Source organism: Copadichromis virginalis, linkage group LG7 (assembly GCF_057382275.1).
Source record: "Copadichromis virginalis isolate Kocher_CV1m ecotype Utaka linkage group LG7, C_Virginalis_male_GT1.1, whole genome shotgun sequence".
NCBI lineage: Eukaryota > Metazoa > Chordata > Actinopteri > Cichliformes > Cichlidae > Copadichromis > Copadichromis virginalis.
The window spans coordinates 1,090,263-1,111,680 of record NC_140624.1 but is presented as its reverse complement, the minus strand read 5'-3'; positions in this window follow the sequence as shown (position 1 = coordinate 1,111,680).

Here is a 21,418-nt window from a genome sequence, read left to right as displayed (position 1 = left end):
AGAGAGAGAGAGATATCTCTCTCTCTCTCTCTCTCTCTCTCTCTCTATATATATATATATATATATATAGAGAGATATCTCTCTCTCTCTCTCTCTCTCTCTCTCTCTCTCTCTCTCTATATATATATATATATATATATATATATATATATATATATATATATATATATATATATATATATATAGATATCTCTCTCTCTCTCTCTCTCTCTCTCTCTATATATATATATATATATATATATATATATATATATATATAGAGAGAGAGAGAGAGATATCTCTCTCTCTCTATATATATATATATAGAGAGAGAGATATCTCTCTCTCTCTATATATATATATATAGAGAGAGAGAGAGAGAGAGAGAGAGAGAGAGAGATATCTCTCTCTCTCTCTCTCTCTCTCTCTCTCTCTCTCTCTCTCTCTCTCTCTATATATATATATATATATATATATATATATATATATATATATATATCAACACTACAATGAGCGGGTGGAGGGAGGTTTGGAGGTTTGGAGCCAACAGAGCCCCTAACCGGACATGACCGCTACCCCGGGTTGAGCCCCCCAAGGAAGATGCCTCCGGGGAACCCCCCGACGCCCTAAGCCTGTCCCTACCCCCACACCAATCACAACAGTGAAGGCGGGACCAAACTATGACCCCCCACCCCCACTAGGTGATGGAGCTGATCAAAGGAGCCCAGAGCAATTGATCTGATGTGGTGGCCGAGGCTGTATCAAGACTAATGTAATCTAATAGATCATTTCTATATTGGTTAGAATTAAGATTATTTTTATTTTTCCAGTTCATGAGGACTGTTTTCTTGGCTATGCATAGGGCAGTGAAAACCATATGGGCGATATTCTTTTCTGAAGTGACATTATCTAAGCTGCCCAACAAACACACTAAGAGGGAAGTTGGAATGTTACATTTCAGACACTTTGATAAGTCTTCACATATCTCGCGCCAAAACTTCTGAACTGGTGGACAGAACCAAAGAGCGTGGATATAATTGTCCGGTGAATTGGTTTGGCAGTGTGAGCAGTTGTTGGTAGACGTAAAGCCCATCTTGAACATCCGATGACCTGTATAGTGCACTCTATGTAATATTTTGTATTGAATTAATTGAAGACTGGGATTTCTAATTAGATGAAAGGTTTTTAAGCAAATCTGAGACCAGAAGTTTAGGTCTAAGTTAACTGATAAATCCGCTTCCCATTTTGCAATAGGAAGTGATATTGATTCATCTGTTTTAGAAAGCATTCTGTATATTTTGGATAGTAATTTGGGGGGTTTAAGAGTAAGAAATTGAACCACACTTGGTGGTGTTTGTAGTTCAACTTGACCCGGTTTAAATTTCTTTTTTACTATGGATTTAATTTGTTGATATTCTAAAAATCTTTTCTTGTTGATCCCATATTGTGTAACTAGTCCGTCAAATGAGATAAATTCTGTTCCTTCTAGTATATGTTCTAAATATTTGATTCCTTTATCACTCCAATCTGAAAAGTTTATCATATTATTGTTTTGTAATATGTCAGGGTTGTTCCAGATAGGTGTACGTTCGCATGGGATTAATGAAGACGCCGTCAATTTTAGAAACTCCCACCATGCTGTCAGAGAAGAGCTGATGTTGATGCTTTTAAAGCATTCATGTCGTTGGATGTTTGAGCTGATAAATGGTAGGTCTGAGATCTCTAGATTATTGCAGAGTGCTTGTTCTACATCTAGCCAAGGTTCATCTAAGAGGGTGTGTTTTAGCCATCCTGAGATAAACTGAAGCCTGTTGGCTAAGAAGTAGTGCTGAAAGTTAGGCAGTTCTAGTCCTCCTTTATCCTTGGTCTTTTGTAGTGTTTTTAAGCTTATACGTGGGGGTTTATTTTTCCAAAGGAATTTGGACATACATGAATCTAGAGATCTGAACCAATCTTGTGGCGGTTTAGTTGGGATCATTGAGAATAAATAATTTATTTTTGGTAAGACCATCATTTTTATAGCGGCAACCCTTCCCATGTGTCATGGTCCTGGGCCATGTGGGCCCAGTATTCTTAGTTTTCATGTATTTTTGTATTTTGTTCTTTATTTAGGCCATGCTTCCTGGGTTGATCTGTTACGTTGTTCCTTATGTGTTTTCCCTTCGTGACTCTTACCCCCTGTGTGCCCCTCTGTGTATTTATGAGCCCTCGTCTCTCTTTGTGCTTTATTCTATGTTTTCCCCAGCCCGTTATGTCTGCGTTCTCCCCGTGCTCTCTCTCCTCCTGTTTGAACCTCTGTGTACTTCCTGCTTTACTTTGCCCATCTCCCATCAGTGTTACGTTCACTCCTGCCGTGTCTTGTTATGATTATCAGTGTCACCTGTGTTCCCCGTGTGCATCCACTTCCCCTGATCATCCCTCATGTGTATTTAGTCTCTGTGTTTCGTACAGTCTGTGTCGCGTCGTCTGTGTTCTCACCTCCATGTTTTCACGGTCAGTCCTTGCAGTGATCATCATAGTCTGAGTTTTCTTAGTTTGTCGCAGTATTAGTTTTCCCAGTTTAGTTATAGTCTAGTCACGCCATCCCTGCTTTGTTTGTGCACTTTGTCTTCAGCCATACTAAAGGCTCGCTTTCTGTTAAGTTCACTCCCGTCTACTCACTTGTGTATGCACCTGGGTCCATCACACACACCACCGCACGGCCTGTCTCTGCAGACCGTGACACCATGAGTGATATGGGTAGAGATTTCCATCTAGCCAGATCACCTTCTGCCTTCTTTAAAAGTGGGATATGGTGCGTAGCCAATTCTATAAAAACCATCATTCACTCATTTCTTAACACAAACACAGTACAAATTAAAATAAATGAAAACATTCTTTAGATAAAACAACAAATTTCATCAACAAAAGTAAATAAAGTTACATATAAATAAATAAATAAAAACAAATGAATGAATGCACATGGTTTATGAATAACTCATTCAACGCTCACGCAACCTTTCTACAACTCATGGCATCACTCTTGGACACAGCGTTACCAAAACGTAAATACAACATGGCAAACCACCACAAACACCATGCTCATCAAACAAAAGCCTTTTCTCTGAACCCATGGGCTTGATGCTCGCTAACACTGGAACACATTTTCAAAAGTTGCACTTCTATGATAACGGACGTGTAAAAGTACTTAACATACTGACGTTAGTAGACGATATACGACACTCATTAATTTCAAATTTCCACGCAACAACTCGAAATCATCTCAGAGCATGATCGAACAGTCGTTACTCATCTTACATTGCGTTGTGAATCACTTTAATGACACAAAAGGTTTTTCAGTACTGGTGGGTTAATAAAAAGGACACCGAAATTAGCTTCTCGCTCGGGCGGAGCTCATGTAAGCTGAGCTGCACATGTGCCTTTAGCTATAGGCTCTCTAGCAGTTCCACATCAGTACCAGAGCGCCATCTGCTGACACACTGAGGTATAACGTTGTTAACCCTAACATATATATGCCAAGTGACCTAACAAACCCAGGCAAGACAGGTGAGCACACGTAAACCGAAGGAGGAGGAGGAGCCCTAGCTGGAGGTAGAACCTTCTTGTTGAGAGATGTCAGTGTAACAGCCAGAGGGCGGGGCTTACGACACAACTGTCTGCTATCTATAATCCAGTTTTGAGATCCTTCCCAGACACCTTAAAGCCCACTCACATCCTGGGCCGTTTGACCTCAGGAAATCACATGATAGGGTGGGGCTAAGTCTCACAACAGGTCCACCCAAAACCTTGGCTGATTGTGACCACACGTCGGCTCGTGTGATTAGGTAGAGAATAAATAGGGGGTCCATGACCCTGGGGGAACACTCCCAGAGGGCTTAAATCTGTGACTCTCCACCAGTCGCTCTTAGAACTGAAGAAGCTTCTCGGATTAAATATCTTCAAGCAACTTAATTAAAGAAGTCCAGACGCTTTTACTTCCAAGGGGCGATCGTGGCTCAAGAGTTGGGAGTTCGCTTTGTAATCAGAATGTTGCCGGTTCGACAGTCTCGGTCGTTGTGTCCTTGGGCGAGACACTTCACCCGTTGCCTACTGGTGGTGGTCAGAGGGGCCGATGGTGCCAGTGTCCGGCAGCCTCGCCTCTGTCAGTGCGCCCCAGGGTGGCTGTGGCTACGATGTAGCTGCCATCACCAGTGTGTGAATGGGTGGATAACTGGATGTGTAAAGCGCTTTGGGGTCCTTAGGGACTAGTAAAGCGCTATACAGATACAGACCATTTACGATGATCTGGATGACTGAGAACCTTCATAGATATAATCAACAAGATATTTCTTTCTCGTTTTGATGATGGTGATGTAAAGTTTAGCACATTGGTCCATAAGCCGTCAACTGGATTGAAGTGTGATGACTGTCAAAGCTTTCACATTTATCAGACTGTTAGGTGATGCCTCGTGCCCTTTAGATGGGGCTTTATTATGCTGGACATGTTAACTCCTGTTGTGGTAGAAATGTTTTATCACAGGATGAAAGTGGTCAATCAGAAGCAGATTGGCAGTGACTGATCAGGACAGTATCAAACAATTCAGTTTTATTACCTATTCATACTCCACAGATACATAGTCTCTACTGGCTGATGTACAGACGTGTGATCAAACTAATTTCAATCGCAGCAGTTTACGCTGATTAGCTGTTTTTATTCTGTGGCTTTTGTATTCTTATGAACCGCGTGTCACAGTAAGCCAAGCTCATTTCCTATAATTTTGATATTTTGGCTCCAGTGAGGCCTAACCTTGTTCCAGACCTTCTCTGATATGTTCAATAATTAGATCTCTTGTTGTGGCCACTCATCAATGTTTTCCTCAATGAAAAAAATAATTCAGCCTAATGAGCTCAGTAGATGGTATCAGAGGCATTAACCCTTTAAGACCTACCATAGAACCAAGTCAGAGTCTGCCAGAGCTTATATTATATGTTTACATGCTGTAGTGCCTTTTTTGGGAGCATTTCAAGTTGCTATACATCAATACAACCATTATAGCCCAGATTTGAATAATATGTCTGCATTAAGTGCATAGTGATTACATAAATTGCAAAAAAGTGCAATAGTTCAGTTCAGTTCAGTTCTTTTTTATTTCAAACATATATATTCACCAACGTTTCATAAAATCATTCCATACAGTTGTTTGAAAAGGAGTAGGCAGAAGTATATACTTATTTAGCCCTACCCCCTCAGGTTTACATCCTCATCATCTAAATTTGAACAACAAAAACGTATACAATGCCTTCAACTTAGAACATAACATCTCAAAAATATATTTTCACATGTTCAACTATAAACTACAATAAACTACAAAAAAAATTGAAAATCATTTTTGCTTTTTTAACATATATTTCTAGTTAGAGAAATTTAAGAGGCTTATCCCTCAAAACTGTAAATACAAAAAAGTTGCACAAAATAGTTTCCCACCACAGGAAATTTATTTTGAGTGTCTTCATAGTTTTATTTTTGAAATACACCAATTTTTATATACTGCAGGAAAAACGAAAATAAATATTATACAACAAATTTGCAAAAAAGCAGCATGTGCATCAAAATAAACTATTTCCAGCAGTGCAATATGAGTCCTAAGCATCCCAGAAACGACACAAAGTCATAAAGTCAAACATAACTTTTAAAAGCACCAGTATAGGCTCATGAGGCCCTGATGGTAAAAAACTACATTTCCGTGAAAATGACGTCACTTCCAGTTTTGGGCAGGTAATGGCGGACATGCAAAAGTTCGAGCTGATGGACGTAGGAAGTGTTACAAACAGCTGATCGGATCGGCAAAGCGTGTTTCTGGAATATTATGTTTTTGTTGCTGCAAGTGCTTTTTATGCAGTTTTTGCAAAGCTTTATGTGGAAGGAAACTGTGACCGAGGACAAGCTGATGGCATAAGATGCAAGTACAACTCCTCCGGTTTCACATGCAAAAAAAATTATTGCGCTAGCTTACACGGTTCCAGTTCTACAAGGATTTAAAAGCAGTTGCCAAAACAGAGCGTGCTGCTCTGACCGGTTTTAAAGGGTTAAAAGACAGGTGTGGCACAAAGTATGTGTATTCTTAAAAAAGCTACAAGAGATTTTTGTAATGGTAACATTTGCTTTTTCTGAACAGCTGAACCAATTCAATTCAATTCAATTCAATTCAATTCAATTCAATTCAATTCAATTCAATTCTTTATTTATTTGTCACATGTAGTTATAGCTGGTACAACATACAGTGAAATGTTTTTTCTGGCTAAAAAAGTACTCCCCCCGACTGTGCAAACATGCTAAAAAGGATTTTACATAAGCTAAGAAAAAAAAGGAAAAGAAACAAAAGTTAAAAGTAAAAAAAATATATAAAAAAACAATGTAAAAGTCCATATGTTTGTGCTTATAAATATATATCCATGACGTGCAAGATATTGCACTGTAATGATTTGAATGAGAAAACTATAAAAATATACATATTTACATAGTACAGATGTATATAATAAGGTACGGATAAGGTTCAGAGAAGAAAGGTAAAGTGCAAATTATGTACTGTGTGTGAGATTGTCCATCATGTTGTCCGGTTTGTGTTTTGATTGAGGAGTCTCACAGTTTGTGGGTAAAAACTCCTCCTGAACCTTTCTGTTCTTGTTTTCAGGCTACAGAGGCGCTTCCCTGACCTCAGTGGCCTGAACAGTTTGTGGGAAACAGGAAACACATCACCCAGTTCAGCAGTGTTAATGGTGTCACCATAGTAAAATGTACCCATATATGGCTAGTGGGTGTTTTTGACTTACTGTATCCTACACAGTAAAGTAAAGTAAGTATTTTACAGTTTTGTACTGTTCTTCTAGAATATCATTAAATTAACATAAATAGACTGTGGCTACACCTGTAGCTTGCCTCCACCAGTGTGTGAGAGTGAATGAATAGTGGCATTGTAAAGCGCTTTGGGGGTCTCATAAAGCGCTATATGAATGCAATCCATTATTATTATTTAAACCAACTGTTAACTGTATATTTCTGTACATTTAAGTATTATTATTCATAGTGCTGCATTCATTGACCTTTTTTATAGGTAATTTCATTGTTTAATCACATAAAATTGTTCCTAATTTAATGTTTAAAAGCACTTGAAAAAGGCAAAATCCCATGTAAAATTAGGGCAACAAACTGTATTGTCATTACTGAAAATAACCGTATTTTCATGGGAAAGTTATTTTCTGTGATTTTATGGTATTATTTTGGCGCCCCAGCTGCCGGAAAATTACTGTTTTTTTAGGATTTTGTTTGAATGTAAATTAGCACCACATTTGCTCAGTGCTGTAACAGTGTATTTCTCTAACCTTTATTTAACCAGGAAGATCCCATTGAGATTAAAAACCTCTTTTTCAAGGGAGACCTGGCCAAGATAGGCAGCAGCAATGTATATTCATTAAGATGAATATACGTCCCTGAGATGTTACAAATAGGGCTCTAGGATGGCTCCAGAGTCCAAAGACTTCCCTCTAGAAGAAAATTGGTGCTCTCAAGAACTGAAATATCTGACGTTGCCGCTCCGGCAGCCACTTTGGTGATTCAATTCAGTTCAATTCTTTATTTCAAAAAGTTGATTCTGTTCATCTGGACGTAGTGTTTTCAGTGGGAGAAACGTTTCGTCATCGTTCAAGTGACGTCTTCAGTCTCAGCTGACTGCAGGTTTACCCAACCTTATAAACAGTACCTTTGCATAATGACTGAAACCAGCCCACTGAAGGAACAAAGGGCTGGGAGGTCAGTTCCTTCATCATAATTATGCAAATTCTCATGACCATTGATCAACAACCACTGATCCAGGTCCACTGATCAATGGCCATGAGCACCATTCACAGAGAGTTGGGGAATGGCTGCAATCTCAGCATCTGCAATCTTTTTGAAATTTACTTACCTGGATGATTGAGAATGAATCAAGACGTTCAATTCTTTGTATTGAACTGAATTGAAGGTGCTTTATATTGTAAGGCAGACCCTAAAATAATACATACAGAGAAAAACCCAACAATCGTATGACCCCCCATGAGCAAGCACTTTGGCGACAGTGGGAAGGAAAAACTCCCTTTTAACAGGAAGAAACCTGCAGCAGAACCAGGCTCAGGGAGGGGCGGCCGTCTGTCACACTGGACAGTTGTTGAGCAGGTATTAAAAAAAGTAAAAATCTGCTTACAAAGTTACCAAAGAACCCAGAGTGGAGTTAAAGCTGAGCATTTGCCAACCCCAGTCCAGCAGCCGGAGCCTTCAGCAGGCAGTGATGAGCAGGCAGGGGTTGAGTTGTCTAATGATTTAAATAAGACTCTTAAAGATTATACAGATGTGTCTTTTTTCTCACAGAACAGAACTTTTGTAACTTTTCATGTTTTTTATGGATGTATGTCTGCTTTCATTTTTGCTACATACAAGAGGAATGTTACCATCTTGCAGGGAATAGCAAAGACCACCGTAACTGATTTGGCCGTTGCCATGGTGATACCGCATGCCTGAACAAGCGTGTATTAGAAATAGTAAAAAAGTAATTTTCACACTTGGCTAATTCTGTTCGTTTTTTTCTTTTTTCACATCATGAGGCCGGACTTCATCAGAATTCACCTAAAAAGGTGTTACCAACTATTTTACAGCATAAAAGATCTCTGAGTGCTCACTTCCACCGTGCACTGAACAGTCTTCTGTGTAGAAGATCGTCTACAGTGACTCAGGTAAACGGGGTTGACCATGTCACCTAGCATCTCATTTTACCTTACTCTTCCTTGCAGCTATGTTATTCAAAACTAAATCAACCAAAAGCAAAATCTCATGTGAAACATAATCTCATCAGCGTGTGGTGATTCCATAATGTGTGTTTAAATATTGCTGGAAGAAGTTAAAAACATATATTGTGCACAAAGATTTCAGAGGTGACTTTTCCTGTAACCCATGAACACATCTGTGGGCTTACGCGTGCAAAGACATGTGATAATTAGAAATGTGCTTTTTGCTGTAAGGTGAAAATACTTGAATAACAATGACAGAGAGATAAACTGTTCTGACTGTATAACACACTTTTGAATCTTGTGTTGTAACAAAATTTAATATTCTGTATTTTCCATTTGAATTACTGACAGAGATCAGAACCAATACCAATATGTTTTTTCCTATTTCTGGTCCTTATCCTGAGAAAATGTCACCGAGTTTATTTGCAGATGAGAAAAAAATCTGAATCTTTCAGTCAAACGGTGTTTTCAGCTTATTAGAAGGAATATATTTTCATGCTTTATGTTACGCTGTCATAGTTTCTTTTTGAGGAAACAAAGAGAAGTTTCAGAACAGGCAGAGTTATAAAGCTGCTCCACAAAAGTCATTTGGAGTATTTTCAGTATGTTAAATCAGAGAGTGGTCTGGCCTGTGGGATATACAGCTGACACAGGAAACATGTTCATTTTTGATAACTTCAGATCACAAGCAGACAAACCTGTCCACTTTTTGCTGTCTTCTGTATTTGTCGTAGGAAAATCTGGTGCATTTAACTCCAACATTTTCCACTGGGTGGCTAAATGTAATCCCTAAATATCTTGATGCATTCTCAATCATCCAGGAAAGTAAATCTCCAAAAGTTGATTCTGTTCATCTGGACGCAGCGTTTTGTGGGAGAAACGCAGATGAATTTGAGACTGAAGAAGTCACTTGGATGAGTGACGAAACGTTTCTCCCACAAAACACTACGTCCAGATGAACAGAATCACTGGAGATAATCCCTAAATAGTTTATGCCTTCTGGTTTCCAGTTAAAAGGAGCAGCAGCCAGTGACTGGAAACACAAAATTATTCAGCGTAATGGCCAACTATTCCTATAATTCAGTTTGGACTCCATAAAACTCCAAATCTAATGACTCGTGTTCATTTCGTGGTTTTGTTGAACAAACTATCCTAAGCAGAAAAAACACAGTGTTGTTATAACTACTTCTTATTCTGCAGATGAATTACTACAAAATTAAAAGAATTCAACAAAAATAATCTTATGACTTGAACATGAAGGACACCCTTGGAGAAAGTTGTGGATATTAATAACCTCTCTGTACACCTTAGAACACACATGCATCAACACTACAATGAGCGGGTGGAGGGAGGTTTGGAGTCTTCTCCCACCCCCATTCTCTGCGGCCTGCTGGAGCGGGGGGGCTAGGAGGAGGAGTTGGCCGTCCGACTGCGGTCTGGAGTGTGGGGCCTCCCTGCTGCTGCGGAGTCGGGGCGGTCTGCCTCCCCCCACCGCAGGGAAAAGGGTAACACCACCTGGGTCTGGGTGCAGTTCCCCCTCCAGGGGCAAGGGTACCTAGACCCGGTTCGTAGAGTACGCTTGGGGAGTGTGATCGTGTGTACAGCGTCTCTTTATGTCTGTCTCCACGTTGGGTGAGTGTGGAGTAAGTGCATATGAGAGCATGAGGGTGGGAATGGATGTTTGTGTCTATATGTCAGGTTGGGTATCAGACGCCACCTCTCTGGGACATCTCAGGCCCTCCAAGGTTTGGAGGCCTATCTCCCCCTACCACCACTTCCCCTGCCAGTGGCGGACTCCCTCAGACATCGGTGCGTTGGTGGTTCTTTGTGTCCAGGGGTGGGCGTCCGGGTACACACCGGCTCACTCCTTGGCGGCCGCTTATCGGGGCCTGGAGCCTGGGGCTCGCTCGGGCCACTTCGGAGGTGGGGTGCCCCCGGCCTCTCAGCCTGGGGCTCGGTCACTCAGGCACGGCTGGCTGCCGGCGGAGCTCACGGGCGCGTCACTGCAACTCCCCCTGGCTTCTGCTCCGCGGCTGCTGAGTGAGCCCTCATCTGGGACTCTCCTCAGCTCTTTCTGGGACAGTGGCACGGCTGCCCCTCTGTTGGTCTTCCTTGGTCTCTTGTGTCCGGAGTTTTGATCTCCTCCATACCTGCTTCATGCCCTGGAGGACGGGGCTGTGGCCCCCCCACACCCTCTAGCAGATCATTACATGAAGGAACCTTTTAAAACAAGCGCGTCCATGCTCACAGGTGTACGCACGGGTGATCACACCCACAAACTACACCCTTTTTGGCTCCTACCTCAAAGCACACTGTGTTCTGTTGATCTTACGTGCTGCACAATAATGTTTAATTAGTATTTACAGTTATATTCCCATATATCATTGTGATGTTGTTCATTATGTTGCTCTTTTTGTTTGCTTGTTTTCTCTTTTTTCTTTCTCAACAGGTGATCGATGGATGTATTTTTTGTCTGCTTATTTTGTTGGTTTTTGTTTTTTGCCCTTTATCCCCGTCCCTCTTCCCCGCTGTTTTTCCTTCCCTCTTTCTTTCCCTCGGTCAAATCTGTCCCATATTTAGCAAGTGAAAATAAAATAAAATAAACAATAAAAGGTGAATCAAATAGACCATTAGGGCAAGGCTGGGATGGTCCATTTGGTAAAGTAAATCCGTTGGGCATCTTTCTTCACCTTTAGACAATAATTCTGATGCAAAAGAGCCAAACGGGACAGGCCAACACCCCCCCCCCCCAAACCCCCCCCCCCCCCCAAAAAAAAAAAAAACCTCTCTGTCACCTGCCTGTGGGTGTCGCGTGTGTCTTCCTCAAGCTTCCTCGGGTTAGGGGAGCTTATCTTAGCCGTTCTTGTACACTTTCTTTGAGGGTTACTGTCCCTAATGTTATGACCACTTGGACTCTACCATCACCACACACACACCATCCTGCTGTTCTCGTCCCCCTTCACGTTCTTCCAATGCGGACTTCTAACCCACAGTGGCACAGACGTCCTGTAAACTATCTCAGCAGCGTGAGCATTGCTTCTCAGCAGGTATGTTGTCAGTGGATGATGCCGTCAGTCAGTGCACTGGAAACTCCAAGCAGGAATGAATGTTCTGTGTTTTTCCTGAAGTTTAGTGCAGACTCTGCTATCTCTGAGGGAAGTGGTGTAGTGGCCTGGCTTTTCTGCCTCCTAATTCATTGTTCCATACATAATGGAATGGCTCCCGGAGCACAGAGTGAATTAACAAGAGGAATAACCAAATATAAGATGACAAAATGTTACTGGTGGTGTAAAGGTTAGAACTGTTGGCAGAATGTTCCAAACTTGAAACTTTTAATTAAACATATCTTTCATAACTCACCCATCTATTTCTTAGAATTTAGCCAGTGAAATATCAGAACTAATGGTCATTTATTTTCAAAGAGTCTGGCTATGAAAAACCACATAATTCATCTATTCAGCCTTGATGTTGAATGGAAGATGACTCACACATTATTTATGAATTGCAGTTCTTCTTATTACAGATGTGAGGGTGCACACTTCTGCAGCAAACATCCTTTTAGAGTTTTGGATTAGAAACTGAATTAATGATGGTTATTTGCTGGGGGTTGTGACAGAATGATTAAAAAAACGGTGAAATTTGGAACATTTGAACTAAACTCTGACTGTATCGTGTCTTTGCTGTTTCTCCTCTCTGTGAAAGCTTGTCTGGTTTTACTCCATGATCTGAAGCCATACAGTTGCACAGTATTACCCGTCAGCATCTCATATTCTCAGTGTAAGTGTTACAGGCACCGAGCTAAAGGGATTCTCATCAGCCTAGGATATTTCTCCATTCTCTTCAAAGACATATGGGAGCTTTATTCACACCAGCCGGTGAGCGACAGGACTAATGTGTCACATTTCAGGAGGTGATGACTGATCTAGACCATATAGAACATTTGGTAGCGCTTCATAATGCAGCCGGTGATTTCACTTGTAATCCCCCCAGATGTAACGTAGAGTTTCACTGTGTATGTGTCCTGAAAACAGGGTGTACTTTTATGTACTTACAAATATTTGCAATGCAGGTACAACAGAATCTGAATTAGTGGGTATTCTAGTGGAAGAACAATATTTTTCCATCTTATGTGAAACACTCTGTCTGTGGGTTCCAGTCATATTGTGGAGGGGCTTAACCCTCTGTGGTAAAGGAACAACGTCATTGTTAGACTGAAACAGTTTAAATGGTCCATGTGGCGTCACAGTCTCAAACCACTGACCTGACTGTATTGAAAGATTTCAGGTGTGTCATGACATTTATCTCAAATTAATCATTTCTTGCGAGAGACAGAGAGAGGCGTTGAAAGGCTGCTCCAACGGAACTTATTGTTTCGGAGGAAAACACGAACACGGTGTACAGTCGAGTCTTAACTCATTCACTGCCAGCCATTGGCAGTGAATGAGTTAAACCCATTGACTCATTCACTGCCATTGACGGCTATAGACGTCAATGGCAGTGAATGAGTTAACAGCTTACTTACAACTGGGCTCGTCAGGCACTCTTCTTGGCTGCAGTGGTTATTATTATATTTACATGCTTCCAGCTCCCGTTTTTCCTCGATGACAACTCGTACCTTTCCACTCCCCTTTTTCTCCCTCCTCGCGCTCACAGACACATAACGTGTATGGCAGTCCATTCTCCCTGCAGCACGGACTACACTGCCCATGATGCTACATTCTTTAGAGCTATGCTTGTAGCATTCTGCCTGTTAGCCTGTTGCACAACAACAACAAAAAGGCGCTCTCTCACCCAGGAAACACACAGTCGCAGAGAGAGAGAGAGAGCGCCGCCCTGTAACCATGGCAACCGTAACGCTGCCGCCTGGAACAACAGAGCGTAGCTGTCAAACAAAACCCAAACAGTGCTGACCCGCGACAATATGAAACAGGAAAGTACCGCAGTGTAATCCATTTATTTCAACAAAGTAACTGTATTCTGAATACCACCTTTTTAAACGGTAACTGTAACGGATACAGTTACTCATATTTTGTATTTTAAATACGTAACGGCGGTACATGTACTCCGTTACTCCCCAACACTGATGGCTGTGAATGCTACCTCTAAAAATGTTCCTGGCTCCAATTGAGCCTGGCATGAAAAACATCATTATGACCTGAAATGTTAACCTAATCATGTTGGAAATGATTGTTCTGATAATAAGAGCTGGGGCTTAAAGAAGGCTCTGCTGTCTGCCGAGCATCCTGCTGCTCTCCAGCTCCGACTCATGAACTGGGTCCGTCTAGGACTTTTGAAGTTTCTATTCAAAGACACTGATGGGAGGCTGTTACACAAGGTTTCACTGAGTGTATGTCTTATACTTTACAGTACAGCTGAAGTAGCTAACGTTAATTAATGCGTGGTGTTTCAGGTAACCCAGTCACTCAGTATGAGGCTGATTTTGATTCCTAAAGTTTGACAGACAACAGCATGTCTTTATCCTGTCTTCCTTCTCTCACCCCAACCAATCACAGCAGATGGCCCCCGCCCCTCCCTGCGCCTGGTTCTGCCGGAGGTTTCTTCCTGTTAAAAGGGAGTTTTTCCTTCCCACTATCGCCAAAGTGCTGCTCATAGGGGGTCATATGATTGTTGGGTTTTTCTCTGTATGTATTGTTGTCGGGTCTAAAGCACCTTGAGGCAACTGTTGTTGTGATTTCGCGCTGTGTTAATAAAGTTGAATTTAATTGACTGGAACAACACATGTCTTACAACACCAATAAAGGAACAAATGTTCACAAGCAATGACGCGTTTTAGTAAAGTTATCTTTTGGAATTGGGTTCATAATTTTAGTGAGACAGAGTGACATCACAGTTTTAAGTTAAAGGACAAATGATTGGCTTAGAGAAGGCAGGGAGGAGAGAGAATCGTTCAGTGTTTAAGGAGAACATCAAACTGAGCAGCAGCAGCCCATAATATCAGGAGGAACAGAAACAGACAGATTGTCTACAGATAAGCTTCAATTTGTTTAACATATGCAACAAACGAGGTCCTACAGTTTAAAAGACAAAACATGCACTTTATTCATTTCCTGTGTTTTCTGATGTGACATCAGGATTTTTCTGTGTGCTCCAAAAACAAACCATAAAAATCACAGTTAGTGTCTGTAAGACGTGGAAATACCAAAGTCAAGCTTTAGTACACTCAGCATTATTCTAATAACTAATAACTAATATGTGTGTGACAGAGATGATAACTGATATAATACTGACATCTCACTTTCAAGCAAGTGATGAGAAAAGTTCCTCTCTTCCTTAAAGTGATTTGGAAGATTCATTAATTCCTTTCACTCTGGTGAACAAAGATTTTTGGCTGCACTCAAACATTTTGGAAGCCCTCCTGAGCATGATTCACAGATTACTGAAGAATACGGGCTCTGATCTAATCTGGGAGTCCTTCTTTTAACAGGCGGCCAGTGGGAGTTAAGCTCCAGGTGAGGGGATAAAAGAACAAACTGGGAAAGAAGTCGCTTTTAATGTTAACACCCTAACGCGATTATATCTCAAGAAACATACGAAAATATGTGTTCACAAGTGGTCTTTGCAATCTTATCTGCGGACTCCAGAATTGTGCCGAGTTATAAATTCTACGTTACTCACAATTACTTTTCTGGGTATCTATTCCAGAAGCGGCTGCAGAGGGACCTGCACTAAAGATAAAGCAAGCCTTTAAGGTGTTGTGATGGTGCTCGTTCCTTGCTGCACTGCTGTTTTGGGATATGCAATTTTCAGGTTCTGAGAGGAGATGCTGAAATCATGTTTTGATGGATTCCAGCAGCACCGGTGCTGCCTGTGTCCACTGACTGAAATACTGACCTGTACTATATGTGAAAGCCTGTTCTGTATGTTGCATGACTCAGAAGGTAACTTTGCTGTTTGACACCGTAGAACTGAAAGTTTCAGGCAGCTGATGTTCGTTCCACTTGTTCCTGTCTTTATTATTCCTGCAGACTGGCATCTGATTCTTCCCCAACACCCTCCATACTGTTCTAGTTAATGTATGTGCATGTATGCGTGCGCGCCAAGAGCCTCCTGAGTCTAGCGGATGATCAGAGGAGGGATGCAATGTCACTTTGCTCAGGGTCTCTCATCTGTCTCCCCCGTCCTGCAGGTGCATTCATCCTGAACACACACGTGTAGACAGAAGCAAACCTGGGCAAGCAAGACCTCTGATATATGTCATTTTTAAAGCGTGATCTTTTTCCCCTTCCCTCTCCTCTCAAGCTCATTGGCCTTTGATATTTCTCCTTCCTCTTGTTCTTCGTGTGCAACCTTTTCCTTCTTTCTGCATCACTCCTCTCCTCATATTTCCTTGTTGCTCGCCTTTCCATTCATACATCCTGATCATCTTTCCTGGTTTTAGAGGTGTTATCTTGTTCTCTGTTCTCCTGCTTTTGTAATACTCTGGGGAGGCATTTCTGGGATGTAGCTCACTTGTGTCCCTGCTACAAAATCCTTGATAGCAAAACAAATGAACTTAAATGGAGGCAGCGAAGAGGAGGGAGTGGATTTGAATGTAGAAGCCTGTGCTGCTTTAAAACACATGTTCAGCTCTAGAAGCAGAGGGGTTGTATTCATTTCACTAATTATTATATTTCATTACCTTACATCATAGGTGTCAAACTCAAACTCTAAACTCTAGAGTTTAGAGTTTGAGTTTGGCCAATCTGTCCTTGGCCCACGCTGTGGTACCGGCCTGCTTCAAATCCACCTCCATCGTCCCGATACCCAAAAACTCCAACCCATCTTGCCTCAATGATTACCGCCCAGTAGCACTCACCCCCATCATCACTAAGTGCTTAGAGCAGCTGGTCCTAGCACACTTCAAATCCTGTCTCCCCCCCACCCTGGACCCCCACCAATTCGCATACCGCCGGAACAGGAGCACAGAGGATGCAGTCTCCATCGCACTGCACTCTGTCCTCTCACACCTGGACAACAACAACACCTACGCCAGAATGCTGTTTATAGACTTCAGTTCAGCATTCAATACAATCCACCCCTCACAGCTCATCAGGAAACTGACAGACCTGGGCATCAGTTCCCTCATCTGCAAATGGTTACTGGACTTCCTGACCAACCGCCCCCAACATGTCCGGCTGGATAACCGCTGCTCATCTACAATCACGATGAACACCGGTGTACCACAAGGCTGTGTGATGAGCCCTTTCCTCTACTCCCTCTTCACCCACGACTGCAGACCTGCTGATGGTTCCAACACCATCATTAAGTTTGCAGATGACACCACGGTGATTGGCCTCATCAGTGACAACGATGAGGCCGCGTACAGGGAGGAAGTGGATCGTCTGGCTGAGTGGTGCGACAGAAACAACCTGCTGCTTAACACCGAGAAGACCAAGGAGCTCATCGTGGACTACAGGAGGAATGCTGACCCACATCCACCCATCCACATTAAGGGGACGGCTGTGGAGCGTGTGAGCAGCTTCAAGTTCCTGGGAGTCCACATCTCCGAGGATCTCACCTGGACGACCAACTGCTCCAAGCTGGTCAAGAAGGCTCATCAGCGCCTCTTCTTCTTGAGGACTCTGAGGAAGAACCACCTGTCCTCAGACATCCTGGTGAACTTCTATCGCTGCACCATCCTGACCAACTGTATAACAGTCTGGTACGGGAACTGCTCTGCCTCGGACCGGAAGGCGTTGCTGAGGGTCGTGAAAACTGCCCAGCGCATCGCCGGAGCACCACTTCCTGCCATAAAAGACATCTACAGGAAGCGGTGTCTGAAAAGGGCTGGGAAAATCATCAAAGACCCCAGTCACCCATCACATGGACTCTTCACCCTCCTGCCCTCTGGGAGGCGCCACAGGAGCCTCCGGACTAAGACCACCAGGTACCGGAACAGCTTCTTCCCCACAGCTGTCAGACTCCTGAACTCTGCCTCCTGACATCTGACCCACGTTAAACTCATGGACTGAACATACACACACCCACAATGGACAACTGTACCCTCAAACACACAATAATAACATGGACTGAACCACCACTCACAACCACTAGCACTTTATATAGCCTCTGTAGAAACTATCTACACCCTCACTTATCTTAACTGCACTACTGTATAGCTCTGTGTAAATAATCATTCTGTACATTCGATAATCTTTAACCCTACAACTGTTTACAACTTGCATAGTTCCCATTTCTGTATAGCTGTATATCTCAGATTCTGTAAAGTTATTTATTTCATATTCTGTATAGTTTTTCATATTTATATCCTGTTCATAGCCTGTACATAGCTTGTACTCACTACAGCCTGTACATACTTATAGTTATAGCATATTCACAACATACTTCATACCGTGTACATTATAACATACCATAATAGACCCATTTCTGTAATATACTCACATATCTATATTATTGCTAATATATATTGTAATATATCTATATCACTAAAGCACTTCTGGATGGATGCAAACTGCATTTCGTTGCCCTGTACCTGTGCATGTGCAATGACAATAAAGTTGAATTCTATTCTATTCTATTCTAATTACATTTGGCCTGCGAAGCCATACCAAATGACTATTAGAGCTGGCCTACTGGTATTATACAGCTAATATATATATTGTTTAGTATTAAGCTTTGCTTGTTCCAGATTCAGTTTTCCAGCAAAACGTGTTTGAGTCCATAAGAAAAGATTCATTCTCATATCTAGAGGAAGATTTTTTTTTCAATAGATATTAGCGTTAGCCCGCGACTTTGTTCCAGTTTTGAATTTTGGCCCACTGTGTATTTGAGTTTGACACCCCTGCCTTACATGAATTTCAAAATAATAAAGGCCAGTGCTTTATACATCGAGCACTGGGAGCTGGAAATCCAGTTTTGATCACTTTCACCTCAGACAGTGTCAAACTGACCTTCATGTCAAAAACCATCAGTGCTGAGGAGAGCGGGGTCTCCAGCTATGAACAGACACCAAACAGCGATGTAAGTGTCCAAGGCCAAAAGCAGCACATCGGCTGGAGATTGTTTCAACAAGGGCGTGTCTGCATCGTTCTAACACCTTTATGAGTTTTGAATGTTCATCCTACAACTGAATTGTTTAGATTAGCTGTTGTTCCCTCTCCATCCCTTTGTCTGTCTGCTCTTTATTCTCATCTTCCACCTCTCCATTCATCATCCATCTGGCCAGCTACTTAGCTACACCTTTATCCCGTCTCTCCCTCCCTCCGCCCATCCATCCAGCTCATTCTCTGTGTCTGTTTCTGCACACATTTCTTCCTCCATCCACCCGTCTGTCTGTGTGTTTTCCTCTGTAAGCTGTTGGCAGCGTTGCTAAAAGGCTGTCAGCTTTGACCTTTACCTGCAACCCACCACTCCCTCAAAACCACCACACACACACACACACACACACACACACACACACACACACACACACACACACACACACACACACACACACACACACACACACAGAGTCAGGAGGTAGAGGAGATTCGCTCACCTTGCCACTGTAAAGTCAAGAACTAAAGAACAAAGCAGCAAAAGAGCACATGAGGAGAAACTAAGATTTCTGAAGAAAAGGCAACAGAAAAGGAAAACAGCACAAAAAATACCAAAAGAAAAACTAGTAAGCAAACCTGCTCGGCTGCACTAGACAGACAGCAGCGATTGATTTTTGTCTGTAATAACAAAAATTCCAATAAATGACCTTTTCTGATTTTGTGAGATTCGGCATACAGCTGCAAAGATGCTGAAACAGACTTCATGGTATATTAAATAGTAATAATAATCAGATGTTTCTATTGTGTCGTGGCACATCTGCGGCTCCAGGTGTGGCACTTTGTTAAAAATAGACGAGGGCGACAAGAGAGTGAAAGTTAGAAATGCAAGGTAGGAAACATCTGTAAGGACTGCTACAAATGCAAGGTGGATGCAGAGCGCTTTTACAGCGAGCGCTGCTGTTTATTTTAGGAGAATAATCAGCCTGGTGATGCGACTGGACAGGTGTAAGCATGTGCCGCTTTACACAGCTGTCAGCCTTCCTGCCGTATCACGTCGGTCATTTTTCAGAGGAAAGAGAGAGTGTGACCGGGACACTGCAGTGATTCACCTGCTAATGGACTGCTTCTCAGCCTGTTAGCTAGAAACAACCCTAATGGCACTACAGCTGCAACATTTTGATTAGATCTTGACATCCATGTGCGACATCTCTGTTTTTCCTAATTGGATGTCATTAGTCTGTAAGAGCGAGCTCATTTCATGCTTCACATTTATCAACGTCTTTTTTATGTATTTCAAACCAATTTACAGAAAAGAAAACTTGGTGGGATTTATCAGCATAGCTTTTTTTCTTTTTGCCTGTCCCGTTTGGCTCTTTTGCCATCAGAATTATTGTCTAAAGGCGAAGAACGACGCGGATTTACTTTACCAAATGGACCATCCCAGCCTATTGGTCTATTTGATTCACCTTTTATTGTTTATTTTATTTTATTTTCACTTGCTAGATACGGGACAGACTTGACTGGGGAAAAGAAAGAGGGAAAAACAAAACAGCGGAGAAGAGGGACGGGGATAAAGGGCAAAAAAACCAAAAACCAACAAAATAAGCAGACAAAAAAATACATCCATCGATCACCTGTTGAGAAAGAAAAAAGAAAACAAGCAGAAGAAAACGAGAGCAATACAATAAACAACATCACGATGATCTATGGGAATATGACAGTAAATACTAAATATTAAACATTATTGTGCAGCACATAAGATCGACAGAACACAGTGTGCTTTGAGGTAGGAGCCAAAAAGGGTGTAGTTTGTGGGTGTGATCACCCGTGTGTACACCTGTGAGCATGGACGCGCTTGTGTTTTTAAAAGGTTCCTTCATGTAATGATCTGCTAGAGGGTGTGGGGGGGGCCACAGCCCCGTCCTCCAGGGCATGAAGCAGGTATGGAGGAGACCAAGACTCCAGACATCCAGAGGCCCTCAGAGCACAAGAGACCAAGGAAGACCAACAGAGGTACACTGATCACTGATCAGACAGCACTATTACACATGAGTTTATAATCCAGGTGTAAGCAGCCAATGAAGCAAACAAGGGGCGGGCAAAAGTTTGAGTTCAAAGTCCAAGACTTGCTTGGGGCAAAGGCTACAGGCATCAGGCAAAAGCAGTCGTTACTGTTAGAGAGAGGACCACGTTACAGGTAGAAAGCATCACCTTTAATAGCTGATGATAACAAAAGAGAAAGTCTAGTGAGCCACTTAAAACAGAATGAGGGCACTTCAGACAACAAAGGAGGAAAAAACAAAGAACAAAGAAAGACGTTACCAAAATAAAACAGGAAATGGGATGAAATTCGGGACCATGACCACGACCGTGTTTGTTGGACACTCTTTCAGCAAAAAGTGCAAACCGTCCTAAAACGTTCGAGCACGTTTGGCGTTGACCTAGCTGTGCTAGAAAACTCACTGCGTTAACTTCATTTAGCATTTTAAGATTCGTCGTTATGCCAGCATTTGTTCTGCTGGACAGCACTCTACTTTTAAAAGTTTATTTCTGCACAGCTTTGCTTCATCTGTCTGAGGGTTTCTCCTAAATGTTGGGGTGGCGCACAAAGGATACGCCTTCATGATCTGTCCTTTAAATCCGGA